This window comes from Pantherophis guttatus, chromosome 2 (assembly GCF_059756535.1).
Source record: "Pantherophis guttatus breed Tessera chromosome 2, ASM5975653v1, whole genome shotgun sequence".
NCBI lineage: Eukaryota > Metazoa > Chordata > Lepidosauria > Squamata > Colubridae > Pantherophis > Pantherophis guttatus.
In genome coordinates this window covers 264,016,532-264,038,560 of record NC_142064.1, presented here as the reverse complement: position 1 = coordinate 264,038,560, position 22,029 = coordinate 264,016,532, and the positions used below count along the sequence as shown (strand labels likewise).

Genomic DNA, 22,029 nt, shown 5'->3' with positions numbered 1-22,029 from the left:
CTGTTATTGGGTCCTATCCTTGAAATTAGTAACAAGATGGTAGCAGAGGATGGTTTAATGACCCAATAACAAGGAGATATGCCAGAAAGACAAATTGCAGCCGAAGAAAAGAAGAAACCTGTTGTGTCCCCAACCACATGCACACGCACCAACAGACGTTCAAGAGTTAAAGACCAAACCAGCCGGCAAAATCCTTTTCCTTATGATAACGGAACTTGGCAACAACCTAGTGGCTGCCTGCCAAGAGTTTATTATTTACGAAGAGGAGAGATAACTTCTCCCCACTTCTGGTACATCAAAAGAAACAGCTCAGTAATTACGGAGTCAATCAAGTCCAGAGATAATCCAGCAAAGTCTATAGCAAAAGTCCGGCAATGCAGAATGGCGTGGAAGCTTTCAGCTTTGTTCATCACAAGGTTTGACTGGCCACCACGCTCCCTTTTATATCCTGTGGGGTGTGGTCCAGTGACTCAGCCTAATCTCGGGCATGCCTTTTCTTCTGTTGCGCGCGCTTATCTCTGCGACGCTGGTGTGGAGCCAGCCAAGACTCATTACCCTCATCACTGTCCATCTGTGGCTGGGTGGACGTGCTTGGCCCCGGCCCTATCTCTTGCCCTTCGACGGACACCGAAGGCATTGCCAGAGAGGAGGGTCCTGGAGAGGGAGGCCTTGCTAACTCCTCTCCTTCACTCTCGGAGTCCTCTCCTGCCGATGACACAGGCTCAGGTAACGGAGCCGCAACAAAACCAAACACCCGAGCATGCAGCAAAAGGTTGGCAGCACAGCTGTCCCCTCATGGTAACTTCCCAGCGGGAACACCTCAGTGACCCGATACCAAGGCCGACCCCGAGACCGCAACAATGGACGATGGAAAGGGGATCGGAGATCAGAACAGCCAAGAAACCGACGCTCAAGGGAGCAGCAAACTACGGCTGGACATACTAAGACTACTGAGATCGCCAACAGACAACGAGGACCTCATTGCGAACCTCCAAAGCCTGATCCAGGACCATGGAGCAGCGAAAGGAGGCCACGACACAAGCCCAGAATCAGAGGACCACCGCTCAGTAAGAAACTCACCCCCAGCCGAACCCCTAACAGACACCGAAGAGCTCGATCTTGCGCCAAATTTTGAATGGCGGCCATCTTTGACCAAGCAGCCCACCAAAATGGCCGACCACTGACCAATCGAAGGCCGGGATTCAAAATGGCCAGCACGAAATGCTTGCACCCCCCAAACCAGCGGAGAAGGCGAACATTATGAGGACGAGGGGTCTGACTCAGATCCCGAAACGTCCCCGACCGAGCGATAGATCAAGCATGCCATAAGGACCCTCACCGCCGCCTTTGGCTCTGACCTAAAAATCTCCAGAAACAAACCGAAGGCGCAGAGGAGGGCAAGGGACGAGGGGGAGAAGCACCGAGCCACCCACACAAGGGATGCGGACGCCGCTGCTAACCCACTGACATCGCAGCACCCCCCAAGGACGCGATACCACCCATCACAGAGGCTGCGAACGCCGGAACGCAGAGACCAGAGCAGATACACACCGCCATCACAGGCCCATCCGAGCAGGCTGGATCTTCATCCAGACGAGATCGCGATGGCCCGACCACTTTCGACTCACTGCTGGACACACAAGGCCGAAACTGAGGCCTACCTGACCGAGAGAGACCTCTACGCAGGAGCTGCAGCAACGAGAACCTCCTCCGACGATTGCAGAGCTGAAATGGACCTTGCGCATGAGCAGATTCGCCTGGAGAGAGAAGAAGAAAAAAAATGCAGAGAGGGCTTTTTAAACTCCCAGCAAGTATTCCTATGCCGTATTGCGGCTATCTGCACATTCAGAACCATGGACAGTCACCTGCTGTAAGTAACTTAACAAATAATACAGGGAATTTACCTAATGATTTCCCAAAGTTAAAAATGGATGGGTCTAACCTCTTGGAGTGGAGCCAACAGCTCCAGGTTGTTTTTTTGAGAGAAAATATATTGTTTTTTATTACTAACCCCCCAGAAAGGCCCTGGACTTTTGAACTGGACTGCCTGCACCACAAGGCATTTTACCTACTAATCTCCAGTATTTCCCCCACCATATACCCCAGTATAAAACACTACTTAACGGTATCAGAATTAATGCAAAAAATGTTTGGGCTTTTCTATAGTGAGAGCGTGGCAACCACAACCAGAATTTCTAAAGAGTTCTATTCTGCAAGAATTAGACCAGGGGTTTCCATGAGCGAACACCTGTTAGAGTTAAATGCTACTAGAGCTGAATTACACCTGAGAGGGGAGATCGTATCAGATCAGACCATGAAGAGTGTGATAATTAACTCTTTAGATTCCACCTGGGATAACTTTATCACACATCTAGATACACTAAACTTGGGACACTTATCCATTGATAGCCTATCCAACAGGTTGATAGCGGAAGACAATCTGAGGAAAAGCCGCCCCTTATCATGCAGAGAGCACAGGCCCATAAAGAGAGTAGGCTTTCAGGACAGGCAACAGGACACAACAGAATGTTACAATTGTGGGTCCAGAAGCCACTACAAAGGGGACTGCCCCAGAAATTTCAGGGAAAGGGACAGACATGAACACAGGGTCAGACATCCAGAGAGACACTCACCAGACAGTAGATACAGGCGCAGGGACTCTCCCAATCTAAGGGACAGAAGGGGAAACAGGGACAGCCGAACCGGGTCGCTGTATGGGATAGGAGAACACACACAAGTGACCAATCAGGACAGGGAGGACACCATGTGGCTCATAGATTCGGGAGCCACCAATCACACTACATATAACAGGCAACTACTCTCTTCTTTCACAGAAGAGGACTTCTTAGTTAAAGTAGCTAACCAAAATGATGTTCGGGTAACAGGGAAGGGAAACGCAAACTTACCAGGAATAGGAAAAGTAGAGGGGGTATTGCTAGTCCCAGAGATACCTCACAACATTCTAGCTGCACTGAAACTCAGCAAAGAATCCGGGATGGAAGTAACTTTCAAGGGGGCAGAAGTTCTTATGAATAGGAACAGGAAGGACATAGGAAAGGTCGTAGTTAGAGGAGGGCTACCCTACCTGCACACCAAGAACGCTAACGTACCTAGCATAAATGCCAGTATAGAGCCAGAAGCAGATAAGACAGACACTAAACTAGAAGAAGGCAAAACTGACAGCGTAGATGAAGAGGACCAGGGAAACAGAGCCGCCAGCGCACATGAACACAACTCACACAGTCAGAGGAAACTCACAATAGGCAAGCCTATCCACGATGATTGTGCCCACCTGTTACACCATAAATTGGGGCACGCTAGCTTCCCTATTATTCAAAAATGACAAACTGTACTGAAGGTATAAAAGTAAAGGACTGTGAAAATTACCTCGAGTGTTCGGTCTGTAAATGCTCAAAGTTAAAAACCAAACCTAGGCCCAAGAAGGCAACACGCACCACCACCCACTTTTTCAATCTGGTACATATGGACTTAGTGGGGCCCTTAAGGCCATCCATAAAATACAAAAAGAGGTACTTTCTCACCATCGTGGATGACTACAGTCGCTACGGTTTCGTATATACACTAAATCACAAAAACGAAGTATATCAGAAATTTAAGGAATTCTACAAGAGGGTAGAAGTCCAACACAACATTCAGATAAAACAAATAATGACCGATAGAGGGTCACAATTCCTCTCGAGGGATTTCGCACACTGGCTCAGGTCCAAGAGGATACTACACTACACATCCTTACCGTTCTCAGCCTTTCAAAATGGGGTGGTAGAACGAAGGAATTCTATCCTGCAAACTATGGTAAGATGTGCATTAGAAGATGCGGGAATTGGCCAACATTTTTGGTCAGTGGCCTTAGTGTATTCCAATTACACGCTAAACAGACTATGGTCTAGCATGATTGATAAGACCCCGTATGAGCTGATGTACAATAGGAAGCCACAAATAGGACACTTACATGTATTTGGGGTCACGGCAGATGTGCACATACCTAAACAACTACGCCACAAGGGGGACAAGGTATCCAGGAGGCTTAGGTTTATGGGTTAGGAACCAGGCACCAAAGGATTCAGGTTTATAGACAGTAACAATAGATTCGTCGTATCTAGGACAGCAGTGTTCCATGAACAAACAAATTGGTCCAAAATACACCTCAACGAGATATATCCCAGGCAGGAAATAAAACACAATATACAGGACCGGGTCAAAGAAACCGCATTAGACAGCGAGAAAGAAAGGGGACACAAACCCAAGCACCAGGGAGTCAAAATCAGTGAATGGAAGGAAGACCACCCCAAGATAAAGATAGACACACTCACACAGAAAGAAGCAAAGTACTTACACGACACCGACTCAACACCAAACAGACCAGTTAGGGCAAGCAGGAACCAGATGCCCAAAAGACTTGAGGATTATGTACTGCACATACACTCTGACCCGATCACCCCAAACTCCTACGATGGGGTGCTTAAACTCCCCCAAGAAGAAAGATTAAAATGGGAGTCAGCCATGGAAAAACAAATGAGCAGTCTCAAAGAGCTAGATGTGTTCACCCCTGCCAAGGTCCCAGAAGATAAGTCCCCAATAGGAACCAGATGGATTTTTAAAATCAAAACGCTAGAAGGTGGCAAGACACTATACAAGGCTCGGTTGGTGGCACAAGGGTTTGCCCAAAAATACCCAGAGGACTATACCGAAACCTACTCACCCACAGTGAGAGCGGAGAGTGTTAAAAGCGCCTTAGTAATTGCCTCCATCCTAGGTTTGGAAGTGCACCAGTTCAATGTACAGACTGCATACCTGCATGCCAAACTGGACAAGGAGATTTATGTTAAGGCACCACACAGCAGGGACACACAGAGGGGTGACTCATGGCTACTCAACAAGAGCTTATATGGGTTGAAGCAGTCTGGGAAACGGTGGTACAAGTGCCTGGTCAAGGTGCTTGAAGCAATGGGGTTCGCCGCAACACCAGCAGACAACTGCTTTTTCATCAGAAAGGAGGGCGGTTCCCTAGAATACGTGCTTATTTACGTGGATGATATTCTATACATTGGCAAACATAAAGAAAAATGTGACACATTCGCTAGCAAGTTACGTGAACATTTCTCCCTAAAATCTCTAGGGAAGATAAACAAATATCTGGGTGTGCAAATCAGTAAAAGTACCAAGGGATTCCGATTGTCACAAAAAGAAAAGATTGTTGAACTTTTACACAAGTGTAACATGGCAGATGCCAAACAAAGTGAAACTCCCATGCAACCAGACTTTGTAAAAAACAAGTATGGCAAAGCGCCCGAATTCAAAGACAACACACTCTACAGGTCCACCATAGGGTCCCTTTTGTATATTGCCAACTGGACCAGACCCGACATCGCCCTATCGGTCAATTTACTGTCCCGACACGTAGGCAAACCCACCGTATATCATTGGGAAGCAGTCAAAAGGGTACTCGGGTACCTGAAATACAGTTCAGACGCATGCCTATGCCTAGAGCTGGATACACTCAATGAACTGATCCTCACCTGTTACGCGAATGCTGGGCAGGGGATGTAAAGAGTAGGAAAAGCACTTCAGGATATGTGTTCTTTTTCAACAACAGCCCTGTACATTGGTACACGGGCAAACAAAATTCCACCAAGGCGGAATACATATGTTTATCCAAGGCAGCCAATAACCTGACGTGGTTCGATGATCTACTCACCAGCATCTGGACCGAACCTGCATATCCAATAATCATTCACGAGGATAACAAAGCTGCTATTGAGATATCTAGGGCAGATGCCATAGGCCAGAGATCTAGGCACATAGATATCAATCACAAACATGTGAGGCAACTTTCGAAAATAGGGTTCATCAAGGCTACACACTGCAACACTGAAGAACAAACGGTGGATATCCTAATGAAACCTCTGCAGAGCAAACAGCACGCTTACCTAGTATCCAAACTATGCGTTCACCCCTGGATTCCTCCCCAACCACAGAACACACACACACAGGTCAGGCATTTAGAGGGGGATTTGTCACATATAAATGCCTTACCCATACAAGCAGGTACACATGACCCAGGACTGCAAGGGTTAACACACACACACCATACACCCACCTCCTCCCTAGACCACTCCTTACCTCAGACTCCGCCTCCCAGGTATTTAAGGTTGCCCCACGCTGCTCCACATGTTCTTGCTGATGATTCCTGTAAAGAGAAGATCCATGTAAATAAAAGGTAACCTGTTTAACCATTGATGAGTCTATGTCTGTTATTGGGTCCGATCCTTGAAATTAGTAACAAATCCATACATTTTATACCCTCTCCACAATGCACGCCACGCCTAAGAATCTCCCTCTAAACCGCCTTATTCCACTAAGTCATTCTTTTAAGTCATTCTATATTCTAAAGGGTCATCATGACAATTTCTCCAGAGGAACAGATATCTTATCTTGTTTACTAGTATCTTCGTCCTGGGTGGATGTTCCAGGGGTGGGTTCTAATTTTTTTTACTACTGGTTCTGTGGGCGTGGCTTATTTTGTGGGTGTGGCTTGGAGGTCATGTGAATGGGTGGGCGTGGCTAGTTGGTCATGTGACCGGGTGGCCATGGCTATGTGTATAGGGACTACTCAGAGGGCTGAAAAAAATCATTTCTGACAGGTCCTCGGACTTTTGACTGGTCCTCACACTTATGACCATCCTCACATTTATGCCCGTGCAGCATTCTTAACAACCATGTCACTCATTTCACAACTGCTTCTCTTCACCATGGTGATAAGATAGGGCAAAAAACGTAAAATGTGAGGACAGTCGTAAGTTTGAGGACTGGTCAAAAGTGCGAGGACCAGTCAAAAATAACATTTTCAGCCCTCTGAGTAGTCCATATGCACAAAAGGATACAGCAATAGAGAGGGATGAAGGAAGGAGAAGAGAGATGGAAGAAGGAAGGAGAGAGGGAAGGAAGAGAAGGGAGGAAGGAAGGGAAGGGAAATTAGAGTAGGAGTGAGGGTAAGAGAGGGAGGAAGAGAGGAGAAGGAGAAAGGAAGAGGAAGTAGGGAGGAGAAGAAGAGGTGGGGAGAGAAAGTATTTCACTATCTCAAGCAATTTAAGAATGAAGTAATTTGCTTACAAGAGACTCATATAAGAATACAAGATCAAAAATATTTGATTAATGCAAGACTTGGTACACCTTACGTAGCAGCAGCACCAGTAAAGAAAAATGGTATAGTTATATATTTGAAAAGAGACTTAGTTGCTAAATTAATTGAAGCAGACGATCAAGGAAGATTTTTAGCGATAGTACTTTTAATAAAAGGAGAAAAAATACTTGTAATCGGAGTTTATGCCCCGAATCAACAACAAGAAAATTTTTATAATTTACTACATGCAAAATTGACACAGTGGGCATATAAAACTTGTATCCTGTTAGGGGACTGGAATGGTGTTTTGGACGTTAAAAAAGACAAGAAGGGACCTAAACAAAATGTGTTAACAAAAGCAAAATTGCCCAAAGTGTTTTGGGAAATGATGGATGAGTGGAGTTGAGAGATATTTGGCATGAAAGAAACCCGGAAGAAAAAGATTATATTTTTTTCTCAGATAGACATCAATCCTTTTCAAGGATTGATTTTATATTAATTACTAATGATCTTTTATCTAGGGTGAAAAATACGAAGATTTGCTCAAGAACATTGACAGACCATAGTCCAGTTTGGCTGGAATTGGAATATGAGAAAGGGCCTAGGAGGTCCTGGAGGTTAAATGATAATTTGTTTAGGTATGAAGAAAATGTAAAAGAGTGTAAGAAATGTATGAAAGAATTTTTTGTTATGAATATGCAAAAGGGCACATCGATGGAAATGGTATGGGATGCAAATAAGGCATATATGCGAGGAATTTTGATATATTTGAATAATAAATATAGAAAGAAACGGGACAAAAAGAAAAGAATTAGAAGATGAGATTAGTAAACAGGAACGGGCTTTAGTAGCTAATCCAACAGATAAGAAAATCAAAGAGGCAATCAATTTATTGAAAGGTCAATTTAATATGTTATTAGCAGATCAAGTGGCAACTGATTTAAGATATGCAAAACATAATACTTTTTACAATGCTAATAAACCAGGCAGGTGGTTAGCATATTTGTTAAGGAAAAAGCAAAAATCAAGGACAATAGAGAAAATAAAATACAAGGGTAAAGAGGTTTATGAGCAACAATTGATTAAAACATCCTTTTTAGAGTTTTATTCAAGGCTGTATACTGGTGATAAAATTAAAGATATAGATGTTGTAGCGTGGGAATAACGAGAGGCACAAGCAGGCTAGTAACAACAGCTCTTTAATTCAGGGTGAGACTTCAGCAAAAACTCACAGGCAACAGTCCTCTTTATATACTTTCCAGAGGCGACCAAGAACCAATCAGGATTCACTATGCATTTGAATTTCCCGCACAAAATAGATACATACACAACAATAGATATAGATAGATATTTGCAGAAAGAGAATATTTATACAATTTCAAATGAGCAGAGGGATAGTTTAAATCAATTGATAACTTCCGAGGAAATTGCGTTAGCAATTAAGCAGTTGAAAGTGGGTAAAGCTCCTGGGACGGACGGTTTGATGGCTATTTACTATAAAACCCTACAGGAGGAAATGATAGAACCGTTGAAAAAATTATTTAACAATATACAACAGGGAGGAGAGGTACCTCCAACTTGGAAGACAGCATTTATCTCGTTGATCCCAAAAGAAGGGCATGATGATACAGATCCTAAAAATTATAGGCCGATTTCATTATTAAATACAGACTATAAGATATTTGCTAAAATTTTGGCAAATAGATTAATGACAGTCATGCAGCAAATGATTCACCATGATCAAACTGGTTTTATAAATGGTAGACAAATGAAGAGTAATGTAAGGCAAATTGTTAACTTAGTAGAGTATTTGGGAAGGAACAACCAGGTCCCCGCAGTGCTTGTGTTCTTGGATGCTGAGAAAGCCTTTGATAGATTGAATTGGCAATTTTTACTAAAACTAATAGAAAGGATGCAATTTGGAGAACAATTTGTACAATCTATTAAGGCAATATATCAAAAACAAACAGCGCAAATAATAGTTAACGGTGGTTTAACAGATGCTTTTAACAGAGAAAAAGGAACAAGGCAAGGCTGTCCTTTGTCTCCGTTATTGTTTGTTTTGACGCTGGAAATTTTATTAAACAAGATACGCGAGATGAATACAATAAAGGGAATTAAAATTAGACAGCATGAGTACAAGGTACGAGCATTTGCGGATGACCTGGTTATTACTTTAACCCAACCGGTACAATCGATTACAGCCTTGATGGATATAACCTGCTTATATGGACAAGTATCTGGTTTTAAAATAAATGCAGCTAAAACAAAAATAATAGCTAAAAATATGGTTAGGAGCCAAAAAGAAGAGATAGAAAGGTTAACAGGATTTGAAGTAATTAAGAAGGTTAAATATTTGGGGGTCTATATTATGACTGCAAATACGAAATTATATCAGTACAACTATGAACCATTATGGCACAAAATACAGAAAGAGTTGGACAATTGGAAAAAACTACAACTGTCTTTGCTGGGAAGGATAGCCGCTGTAAAAATGAATATTTTACCAAAATTTCTATTTCTTTTTCAAATGATACCTATACTTAAAAAAGATGAAAACTTGAAGGAATGGCAGAAGGGCATAAATAAATTTGTGTGGGCAGGGAAGAAACCACGAGTCAAACAAAAGATATTGCAAGATACTAGAGAAAGAGGTGGTCTTAAGATGCCCAATTTAAAATTGTATTATGAAGCTGCTGCCCTCTCAGCAATCACAGATTGGATAAACTTAATGGAGGAAAAGATATTGAATATTGAAGGATATGGTTTGGTTTATGGCTGGCATGCTTACTTAGTGTATGATAAGAAAGTAGATAAGACTTTTAAAAGTCATATATTAAGAAATGCTCTATTGCGTGTCTGGAAAAAGTATAAATATAAACTAAATGATAGGTTACCAATATGGACAGTGCCCAGACACGCGATAGAGAACATAAATTTAGAGCAAAAGCAAGATAAGATTACATATAAGGAACTCCTTTATAAGGAAGGAGTCAGATTACAGTTAAAATCCATGGAACAATTAAGAGAAGAAGGGATTATTAGGACTTGGTTTCAATATGGACAGCTGCTGGCCAGATGGAGAGAAGATCAAAAAATTGGTATTTTGCAGCAGGATGAGAATTTGATAAAGCAAATAAGAGATGAAGGTCAAATGCACATAAAAAGGTTGTACAATGCATTACTGGAAATAGATTCAGAAACAGATTTAGTCAAGGATTGTATGATAAAATGGGCACAAAATGTAGGTGAACCAATAACGATGGAAACATGGGAAAAGTTATGGGTTAGAAATGTAAGATTTACACAAGGACAAAATCTAAGGGAGAATTTTTACAAAATGTTTTATAGATGGCATTTAGATCCAAAAAAACTAGCTTGTATGTATCCAAATTTACAATCCAAGTGTTGGCGATGTGAGTGTGAAGATGCTACATATTTTCATATATGGTGGACATGTAAAAAGATTAAGGCTTTTTGGATAAAAATATGGTGGATTATTCAAAATATTTTGAAGAAAAAAATTAAATTTACACCACAGTTTTTTCTGTTGGGAATAGTTACGGATTGTACTGTAATAGAGACTAAGCTGGTTTTGAACTTAATAATGGCTGCCAGGTTACTGGTGGCACAAGAAGGAAGATCCACCCACTATTGAGGAATGGACATTAAAAGTTCTGCATTTGGCTGAAATGGCAAAAATTTCATCATACCTTAAAGACCATTCAAATGAGAGATATATATCGGAATGGAGAAGATGGATTGATTATATACAGAAGAAGTATCCGAATAAGAAGATTCATATAGCTTATGAATGAAATAATTTTAAGTAGTTTATGTTTATTTTTTCTGAGTTATAAGGAGTTAAGGACCTAGGGAGAATATGAAATGTAATAATTTGTTAGCATATTTTAGTTCTTGATTTATGAATGCTATACCCTGTGCTCGTTCTGGGAAGTCTAGGGAGGGGGGTGGGGGGAGAGAGGGGAAGGGAGGGTGGGAAGGGGGAGGGTGGGGTTGAGGGGGGAAGGGTGGGGGGGTGAAAATGTTTGTATTTCTTATAAAACTTTTCAATTAAAAAAAAAAAAGATGTGTAGCATCAAATATTTTATTTCCTTGGAATATGGTCTTGTAAAAATTCCTAACAGGAATGTTTCTGGTTTTCTTTCTATTTGTTGGTCTGTTATTTGTTCTATCCACTTCTTAATATTTGCCCAATTTTTTTTTGCTGCCGGGCACATCCACCATAGATGATAATATGTTCCTTGGGATTTCTTGCATTTCCAACATTTCCAACAGCTATTGTTCAGGTACATCTTTACAAGTCTTATCGGTGGCAAATGACATCTATAAAACATCTTCAACTGATTTTCCTTGTATGCCGCCGATAATGTTAGTTTTGCATTTACTTGCCACATTGTTTCCCATCTCTCCAGATCTATTGTATAATTAAAGTTTTGCGCCCATTTAATAATTGTATTCTTCACTATCTCTCTCTTCCTCCATTTTATATTGTAATAGAAATTTATAAATTTTGCTAATTAGCTTCTCTTCTGATCCTAATATAATTCATCATAGCTTTTTAATACATTAAACACTTTTATAAAAGAGTAACTTATTATTCATTTCCTTCACACTGGTGCTGAAAAAGTAGACTTTCAAGTGTTCCTCAAAGTTGTGGCCATCATAGTTATTTGGGGGTGGTAGTGGCTTGCAGTTACGATAGTTGCGGTGTCCCACAGTCATGGAATCACCATTTGGAACCTTCACAATTGGCTTTCAACAAACAAAATTGACAGGAAGTTGCAAGTCACACTCATGGTACATTGCACTGAACAGAAAATGGTGATTTGCTTAATGACCACAGCTAGAACAGATATTGTAAGGTGGCATAGTTAAATGAAGACATATTTAATGATCACACCAGTCAGGAATGGATTTGCTGATCCCAATGGCTGTCGTTAAGTGAGGACTAGCTTGGTTGTGCACAGTATTTGTTGCCTTTTTTCTTACAGGCAGTCCTCAATTTACAACAGTTCATTTGGTGACAACTCAACAGCACTGTTTTTCATATGACCATTGCAGCAGTGACATGATCAAAATTCAGATGCTTGGCAAAACACTCATATGTCAACCCTGAAGCCATTTTGGAGCGTCTTCAGGCCTGACACAGCAAGGCTGATTGCAGCTGTGGGAATGGGAGGGGGGAGTAGAGATAGCTGGGGACTTGTAGCCAAAATAAAATTCTTTCTCCTGGGAACCAAGGACATTCTCACCAGGTGCTGGGGAGGCATGGACTAAAACCAACTGGAGTTGAGACTGTGACCTGGTTGGACCATGTGATGGAAATGTGGACTGGGGGAAAGAACTTTGATTTTCAATTTGGGTGGGGAAAACCTCGGGACCTTCAGAGTCTGGTTTTCATGAGATGTGCCACTGTGACATGCCTAATAAATTTGGACTTTGAGGAACACCTTGGCCTTGGAGTTTTGATTGCACTGGGTCTGTTACTTGGAACCCTGACACCATATTTATGATGGTTGCAGTGTCCCGGAATCATGGGATCCTCTTTTGTGACCTTCACCAAAGTCAACAGGGAAGCCAGATTAGTTTAACAACCGTGTGACTAATTTAACAACTGCAATGATTCACTTAAGAACTGTGGCAGGAGAAGTCATAAAATGGGGCAAGACTCACTTAACAGATGTCTCACTTAGCAACAGTAAAATTTTGGGCCCAATTGTGGTTGTAAATCGAGGACTACCTATATTTACACAAAGCATCAGAGTTGGAAGGGACCTTAGATGTCTTGTAGTCCAACCCCCCGATCAAGACAGGAGACCTATTCCATTTCAGACAAGAGATTGTCCAGTCTCTTCTTAAAAGCCTCCAACCCAAACCCAGTCCTTTAATCTTGCTGAAGCTTTTGGGATTATTTCATCAATTAACATCCGCCCCTTGCTCTAAAGTTAGATCAAAAAGTGAGGGAGAAACTGGAAGCGTTGTGGTGAGACCAGATGGAAAAATAGTGGGCTCTGATGACCTCCACGAAAATCCAGTCGGACAAACCACTGTCGGGGGTCTTTGGACCAGAACTGTCCTGTAGGGACAGTGAAGAAGGAGAGGCGTCTCGGAAGACCAAGAGGAACAGGCAAGTTCCTCGAAAGGTCGGCGGCAGCTCTTCAAACCGGCGGTGGGGTGGCGGCCATTGTAAAATGACTGCTCTGACTAAGACAACCAGACTAAGTTTTCTGTGCCGGAGCAGTGTTTGAACGGAGTACTGGTACCGGGTGAGTAATTGGCCAACTCACAGGTAAAAAAGAAAAATTTTAATAACTTTAAATGGTGTCCTGGAGCTGAAATGAGCAGCTAGTTGGCACATGGGAAGTTCAATGGAAGGAGAAGAACAAAGAGGAGATTAAAATACCAAAGCCCAAGAAAGAAAATTTTCGACTTTTACAATTGGATTTGCAATTGGATTTGGAGAAACTAAAAATAACAAAAGAAAAAGAAACTCAAGGAAAAGTATCTTTTATGTGGATTTAAAATATTTTTGATAGCTTTGTCATTTAGTTGGTCTGAGAATATTGTGGATTTGAGAGAGACATCTGCTGGTGGAAAAAGAGTACTGCAATATTGGTTGGAAGATAGAATCTGTGACCAACAGCTGTGACCTTGACTACTAAAAGTTAACTTGGAAACTGGGAACTTTTAAGGAGTATTTGTCTTTCTATGTTGCTTGGTTTCGATTTTCAACGGCCGTGGAACATAACAAAGCTTTAACTTGGAGTGCATTGGATAAATATTTGAACTGGACATTGTTTGGAAATAAAAAGAGACTATATGGACTTTAAAATTTTAATTACATATAATTCAAAAGTTTTAACAATTTTTAAAATTGACAATATGGAGTCTTGGATGTGTGAGGAATTAATTGAGATGTTTAAAAACATGCGTGAATCACTAAAAAGTAATAAAAAGTCAGAAATTTTGCTGGAATACACAGAACAGGAAAAAGAGAGCATAAATGAGGAGCAAGAAAATAATATTGAAGGAAAAGGAATTGAATGCAAAAAGCAGTTAAATGATTTCACTGGGATTTACAGTGGCAAAAAAAGAGTGGACGGGGGGAATATCCCCCCAAAAAGAATCAATCAGAGGGTAAAGAGGGAAATAGTGGAAAGAGATAAGGAGAACGCTTGGGGAGAACTACCCGAGTAATATATCTAAAAGCGAGAAATTATTTAGATATATTACCCGAGTAATATATCTAAAAGTGATCTAAAAGTGAGAAAAAGTGAGAAAAAGTCAGAAGAAAAGATATAACAAATATAAAAAAAGAAAAAGAAAAAGAAAGTTAAGAGAATAGGAGGAAAGGAGAAAATTATTAAGAAGTGGAATTTTGGAGAGACCAAGATCAATGGTTAAAGATAATAAGAATAGTGGAAAGGAGAAAGGGAAATAAGGTATATATTAGTAGATTTAAGGAAACTGTATTAATTTACTGTATTAATATTATTAATTGTGGATGGTCAATTAAGTTAAAGGGTTTTAATGTAAGAATTGAATATGATGATGTATATTGCTTATAGTAAAACAGAATAGCAGATGAAATATATAGTATAATAGTATTGATATTGGAGGGAAAGAAATCTTTCAACAAAAACTAATTAAAGAAGCTTTTGTGGATTATTATACTAAACTATATGCCAAAGAAGAGGTGCAGAATGGACTTATAGAAAAATATTTAAAGGATAAGAGAGTTACAAAAATTACTGATCAACAAAAGGAAAGAATGAATTATCCTATAACAGAGGAGGAGATAACAGCAGCAATTAAACAGCTAAAAACAGCCAAAGCTCCTGGCACGGATGGTTTGACCGCAGTGTATTACAAAACTTTACAAGCTGAAATGGTGGGACAACTTAGAGATTTATTTTGCAATATTCAACAAGGGGGCAAAATACCCCCATCTTGGACAACTGCTTATATATCTTTGATACCAAAAGAACAAGTTGGTCCTAAAAAACCAGAGAACTATAGACCAATATCTCTTTTGAACACAGACTATAAAATTTATGCGAAGGTATTAGCCAACAGGTTGATGCCAGTAATCCAAAAGGTGATTCATGCGGACCAAGCGGGATTTATTGAGGGCAGATATATGAAGGACAATGTAAGGCAAGTAATAGACTTATTGGAATATCTTGACAAGAATAAACAGATTTCTGCAGTGCTGGTTTTTTTGGATGCGGAGAAGGCCTTTGATAGAGTGGATTGGAATTTTCTACTAAAGACTTTAAAAAAGATGGGCTTTGGGGACCAATTTATACAGGCGATCTCAGCAATTTATCAAGAGCAAAAAGCACAGATTATTATTAATGGAAGTTTGACGACAGAGTTTAAAATTGAAAAAGGAACAAGACAGGGATGTCCGTTGTCCCCACTTTTATTTATTTTAACATTGGAAGTCTTGTTAAATACAATACGGGACTCAAAAATTTTGAAAGGCATAATGATAAGGCAAGAGGATTATAGAATAAAGGCATTTGCAGATGATCTGGTGGTTACCCTATCACAACCAATGGAATCAACAATCCTGATGAACGACATTATACAAGACTATGGTAGAGTTTCAGGTTTTAGAGTGAATTCAAAAAAGACTAAAATGATAGTCAAAAATATGACACAAGATCGTAAACATGAGCTTGAAAGGAGGGCAGGTTTTGAAATTGTACCTAAGGTAAAATATCTTGGAGTTCAGGTTGCAGAATCAAACATGAAATTGTTTCAAAATAACTATGAGGTGTTGTGGCGAGAGGTTCAGAAAGACATGGAGACTTGGAAAAAGCTGCAACTGTCTTTACTTGGAAGAATAGCAGCAGTTAAGATGAACATTTTGCCAAGATTTCTGTTTTTGTTTCAAATGATTCCGGTGCTTAAAAGTGATAAACAACTGAAAGTTTGGCAAACTGGACTTAATAAGTTTGTCTGGAACGACAAAAAGCCGAGAGTGAAATTGAAAATTATGCAAGATGTTCCAGAAAGAGGTGGCCTTAAACTTCCAAACCTACAGTTATATTATGATGCAGCAGCTTTAACTTTAACAAGTGATTGGTTTGGAAGTAAAAAGGCTGGAATATTGAATGCAGAAAGTTTTGATCTTGAATTTGGATGGCATGCTTACCTATTTTATGATGACAAAGTTGATAAAGTATTTAAAAGTCATATACTTAGAGACTCTTTGATGAGAGTTTGGAAGAAGCACCGACTCAAATGGGATTATAAAATACCGCTATGGCTGGATCTTGGTCATACCTTGTGGAATACAAATATAATGTCACTCGGGGGGTTTTTATACAAAGAGGTTCTTTTTACAGATGCGGGTAGATGGCAGCTGAAGACCTTGCAGACACTGTTGGACGAAGGGATTAATTTAACTTGGTTACAATATAATCAATTACAACTGAGATGGAAAGAGGACCAAAAAACTGGTATTATGTTGCATGAGGAAGAATTGGTTAGACATATAAGACAGAAAGGTCCAATGCATATTAAAAGGCTTTATAATGTTTTGCTAGAAAGGGATTCAGAAACGGAATTAGTTAAAGATTGTATGATTAAGTGGGCACAAAATTTTGAGGAACCAGTGATGTTGGAAACATGGGAAAAAATTTGGGTTCAGAATGTTAAATTTACAGTCGCAGAATCTGAGGGAAAATTTTTATAAAATGTTTTATAGATGGCATTTAGATCCTAAAAAGCTGTCATGTATGTACCCTAATGTTCAGCCAAAATGTTGGAGATGCGAATGTTTGGATGCTACATATTATCATGTTTGGTGGACCTGTAGGAAAGTTAAGGCTTTTTGGATAAAAATATGGTGGGTCATGCAGAATGTTTTGAAGAAAAAAATTCAATTTTCTCCACAATTGTTTTTATTGGGAATAGTTAAGGGTTTTACACGGGGTGAAATAAAATTAATATTGTATATGATAACAGCAGCAAGATTGTTGATAGGTAAATATTGGAAGAATGAAGCTTTGCCTACTATCGAGGAATGGACTTTGAAGATGGCCAGTTTTGCAGAGATGGCGAAGATTTCAGCATATTTAAAAGATTGTTCACAAGAGACTTATGAATGGGAATGGAAAAGGTGGATAGAATATGTTCAGAACAAATACCAAACTAGAAAGTACCAAATAGCTTTTATTTGAAAATAATGTATTAGAAATATCTTAATGTAAAGAGATAAAGAGGGAAGATAATATAGGGGGAGGGAGGGGTTCAGGTATATATATCAGTATTATTAGTTATGAGTACATAATAGGGAAGTCTGGGGGGGAGGGTTAGGGAGGGTTAGGGAGGATGGGAAGTTTGGGGAGGGAGGTGGGGGGGGTGAAAAAAGGGGTGAAAATGTAATTGTAAAACTTTTGCAATAAAAGAAGGAGAGGCGTCTCGGAAGACCAAGAGGAACAGGCAAGTTCCTCGAAAGGTCGGCGGCAGCTCTTCAAACCGGCGGTGGGGTGGCGGCCATTGTAAAATGACTGCTCTGAAGCTGGGGCAACCAGACTAAGTTTTCTGTGCCGGAGCAGTGTTTGAACGGAGTACTGGTACCGGGTGAGTAATTGGCCAACTCACAGGTAAAAAAGAAAAATTTTAATAACTTTAAATGGTGTCCTGGAGCTGAAATGAGCAGCTAGTTGGCACATGGGAAGTTCAATGGAAGGAGAAGAACAAAGAGGAGATTAAAATACCAAAGCCCAAGAAAGAAAATTTTCGACTTTTACAATTGGATTTGCAATTGGATTTGGAGAAACTAAAAATAACAAAAGAAAAAGAAACTCAAGGAAAAGTATCTTTTATGTGGATTTAAAATATTTTTGATAGCTTTGTCATTTAGTTGGTCTGAGAATATTGTGGATTTGAGAGAGACATCTGCTGGTGGAAAAAGAGTACTGCAATATTGGTTGGAAGATAGAATCTGTGACCAACAGCTGTGACCTTGACTACTAAAAGTTAACTTGGAAACTGGGAACTTTTAAGGAGTATTTGTCTTTCTATGTTGCTTGGTTTCGATTTTCAACGGCCGTGGAACATAACAAAGCTTTAACTTGGAGTGCATTGGATAAATATTTGAACTGGACATTGTTTGGAAATAAAAAGAGACTATATGGACTTTAAAATTTTAATTACATATAATTCAAAAGTTTTAACAATTTTTAAAATTGACAATATGGAGTCTTGGATGTGTGAGGAATTAATTGAGATGTTTAAAAACATGCGTGAATCACTAAAAAGTAATAAAAAGTCAGAAATTTTGCTGGAATACACAGAACAGGAAAAAGAGAGCATAAATGAGGAGCAAGAAAATAATATTGAAGGAAAAGGAATTGAATGCAAAAAGCAGTTAAATGATTTCACTGGGATTTACAGTGGCAAAAAAAGAGTGGACGGGGGGAATATCCCCCCAAAAAGAATCAATCAGAGGGTAAAGAGGGAAATAGTGGAAAGAGATAAGGAGAACGCTTGGGGAGAACTACCCGAGTAATATATCTAAAAGCGAGAAATTATTTAGATATATTACCCGAGTAATATATCTAAAAGTGATCTAAAAGTGAGAAAAAGTGAGAAAAAGTCAGAAGAAAAGATATAACAAATATAAAAAAAGAAAAAGAAAAAGAAAGTTAAGAGAATAGGAGGAAAGGAGAAAATTATTAAGAAGTGGAATTTTGGAGAGACCAAGATCAATGGTTAAAGATAATAAGAATAGTGGAAAGGAGAAAGGGAAATAAGGTATATATTAGTAGATTTAAGGAAACTGTATTAATTTACTGTATTAATATTATTAATTGTGGATGGTCAATTAAGTTAAAGGGTTTTAATGTAAGAATTGAATATGATGATGTATATTGCTTATAGTAAAACAGAATAGCAGATGAAATATGAAATGGCAATTTGGTTTAATTATGAAGACAATTTAAATTAAGATACAAAACTGAAATGTTAAGTGGGATGGGGATTTTGAGAAATATATTTTGTAAATGGAGAAATAAGATAATTGATATTATTGTAAGAGATTAGGAATTAAGGGTGAATAGTGATACTGTTTAGTATGTATTAAGAAGGGATTAAGATAAGATAAAGAAGTATAGAAAAAGAATATTATGGCTGAAATTGAACATGTAAAATGTATTTGGGGAAAAAAAGAATAATATAGAAGCTGAAATAACAAGATATGGGGAAAAATGATTAATTTGTGATAAAGAATTATATAAAAGAGATGAATATGGAAAAAGTGGGAAGATTGGAATAGATTATAAGGATTAATATATATAAGATGTATAAAATGTGACCCGGTCAACACTCTGTTCATAAAATATATATGATGAAAGAAAAACTTGTTTACAAAAACAAGAAGTGTGAGTGTATTGTAAGAAGTAATCACAACTCACCCACCCCGAACGAAATATTTTGGGAAATATTCAAAGAGGCATAATATTATATTCCCCAAAGGAGGAATGGAGAAAAAAAAATCTCAACAAAGAGAGAAAGCAGCCCCAACAGCTTCCAGCAGATGCCTGAAATCTTTAGAGATGGATATTTTGTGCCCATTAAGATATCCAGGCCAGCATATTCAGAAACAAAACATCTTCCACTCCAATTATGGGATTAAAATTTGCATTTCCCCCACCCAAATTCTAAGGACAGGACATGACCTTTTAGGACATAATAGGATTAATCCACCACCATTGAAATCACAAAAGACACAAAAGCCCCTTCATAACACAATCCTGAGACGTCACAGAAACCTATAAAGCTCCATCCACTCATTCAGCCATTTTGTCAGCTTTCCCAGAACTACATGATGTTGTTGGTTCTGCTCATCAATAAACGGAATCCTTCTTTTTGAGCCTCCATTTTATTTCCAGCATCCTTCTCCTGGCTTGGAACCGAATCAGATTTTTCTTCCAACAGTAGCCACATATATGTGTATACATATAATCTCTCTCCAGGACTTAGAGATATCTTTGATGATACGTAATTCTACCAGTAAAAAGGGGGAATTGGCTTGTTTTTTTGAGCACAACATGTTGAAAAATGAAAATCCTTAAAACAGAAGAAAGCTAGGAAATGGATCCTCCTACTCAGAACAAGGCATTCTCCGTAGGATTGTGAGGAGACCCTGTAAGTCTACGGTGGCCAAACCTCAGAAGGCATTGAATTGCTCCTTTGCAAACTAAGACATTTTGTGAAAAGGCTTGCAGGAGCTGTGCCTTTTGATACAATGGGTTAGAAAAAGCTCTACCAGACTCCTCCTGACATACTGTATAAGGTTAGATATTGAGGAAAAGCGGAATGGGACTTTTCGGCTCGGTCTCCTCGTCTTGCCTGTTTCTCCTTAAGGTTTTCGCCTCTGCGTTATTAGCCACAAACTTTTCTCCTCAGCTGGCCCACCCCCAGTCTTTCGCCCTGGTACATCGGCCACAGCCCCTCCGTCCCAGTCCCTTCGCCGGGGCTCATTCATCGAAGTACAGTTCGCATTGGGCTTTTGGCCTCCCAGAATAATTCGCAGCCAGCCAATCAGTGCAGGGACTCGGGGGCTTTAGGAGTGGAAGAGCGAGGGCTGCAGTTCAGAGGGAAGCTCAGGAGGGCCAAAAACACACACACACCCCTTTATCCAAAGTGCCTGAGACAAGGGCTGGTTCCCATCACCACGAGCTGCTCGCCTGTCAGTTTGGAGCCTCCCGAGGCTGCCAAGGGCAGCACGGGGGTGGGGTGGGGGAGGTGGGCTGTAGAGAACGAGTGATCCATCAGGTGGGGCTTTTGCAACCAGCTGGTGGGAATGGCTGGCCTGATGTTTTGTTTTTCCTTCTCCTGGTTTCTGAAGACCCACCTGTCCCCAAAGCCCTGCTCTCCTCTAACCCCCATCCCCACCTCTTTGTTCCCTCTCTGCTTGTCCCAGGTTTCTGGGAATGCCCAGCTGGGCTCACAGGTTTGCCAGCAAATATTTGCCCAATGTCCTTTGTTGAGGTCATTTACCCTGGGTGGGCTAGATCATGCCACACACCTGTCAGGAGCAACTGGCCCTTTGCCTTTGCTCCGTGATTCCTTGGTCAAAGCTGCCTCTCCCCACTGTTTGCCAGGGTTCCCCTGTGTGGCAGGGCTGGCATCGATGCTGCCCTCTGGGTGTGCCAAGCCTCGCTCCCTCAGCATCGAAGGCTGGGGTGTCATTGCTGAGTGCCACCACTCCCTCTGGCAATCTTTGTTTGGCGTTCTGGGCTTCAATCCTGCCCGGGTGCTGAGCAGCAAGAAAGGCTGTGCTTGTTCCTTGTTCCTTGGTTAGGAAGTGCCTGGACCTGCCCTCTCCCCGTGGCTCTCTGTCTGGACGGAGCAATGCCAGGAGAATCCCGCCGTCTTCTGCTTCTGGGAGGCACTGCTCCTGATCAGCACTGCGAGTAAGGATTTGGGGAAGAGGGGAGGACGTGTTTGCTGGTTCTCTGGAGGAGCCCAGGGGGCCCTGCTGGCCCCTGCCCTGAAGGAGAGCCGCCTGTTCATTCAACCGTTCTGGGGTCCGGCTGTGGGGCTTCTTGTGTCTCCCTCTTATTCATAGGCTACATCAGGGAGGTCAGTTATTTCCGCTGGCCGTTGAGGAGGACAGGCTCAAAGCCAGGCTGCTTGCAAGGATGGAAATGAAGAGGAGTGAGGAGCAACACTAATTCCAATCGCTTGTCCTTTTCTCTTTCTCTGCTCATGTTCCTTTTCCCCAAAACATCCCTGGGAGGGCTACAGCCCCCCGGTCAGGGTGGACGGTCTTCCCCTGGAATTCAACGGGGAGCCCGGCTGGCATGCTTGGTGGCCTTCTGGGCCTCCCTTCAGCATGTCAG

General features: G+C 40.7%; 1 protein-coding gene across 1 annotated transcript in view; it reads left to right on the top strand.

Annotated features, from left to right (window-relative positions):
* The window catches only part of LOC117663200 (uncharacterized), a 163,517-nt gene that overhangs the window by 98,630 nt on the left and 42,858 nt on the right, over positions 1-22,029 (top strand). The gene's annotated exons all lie outside the window — the stretch shown is intronic.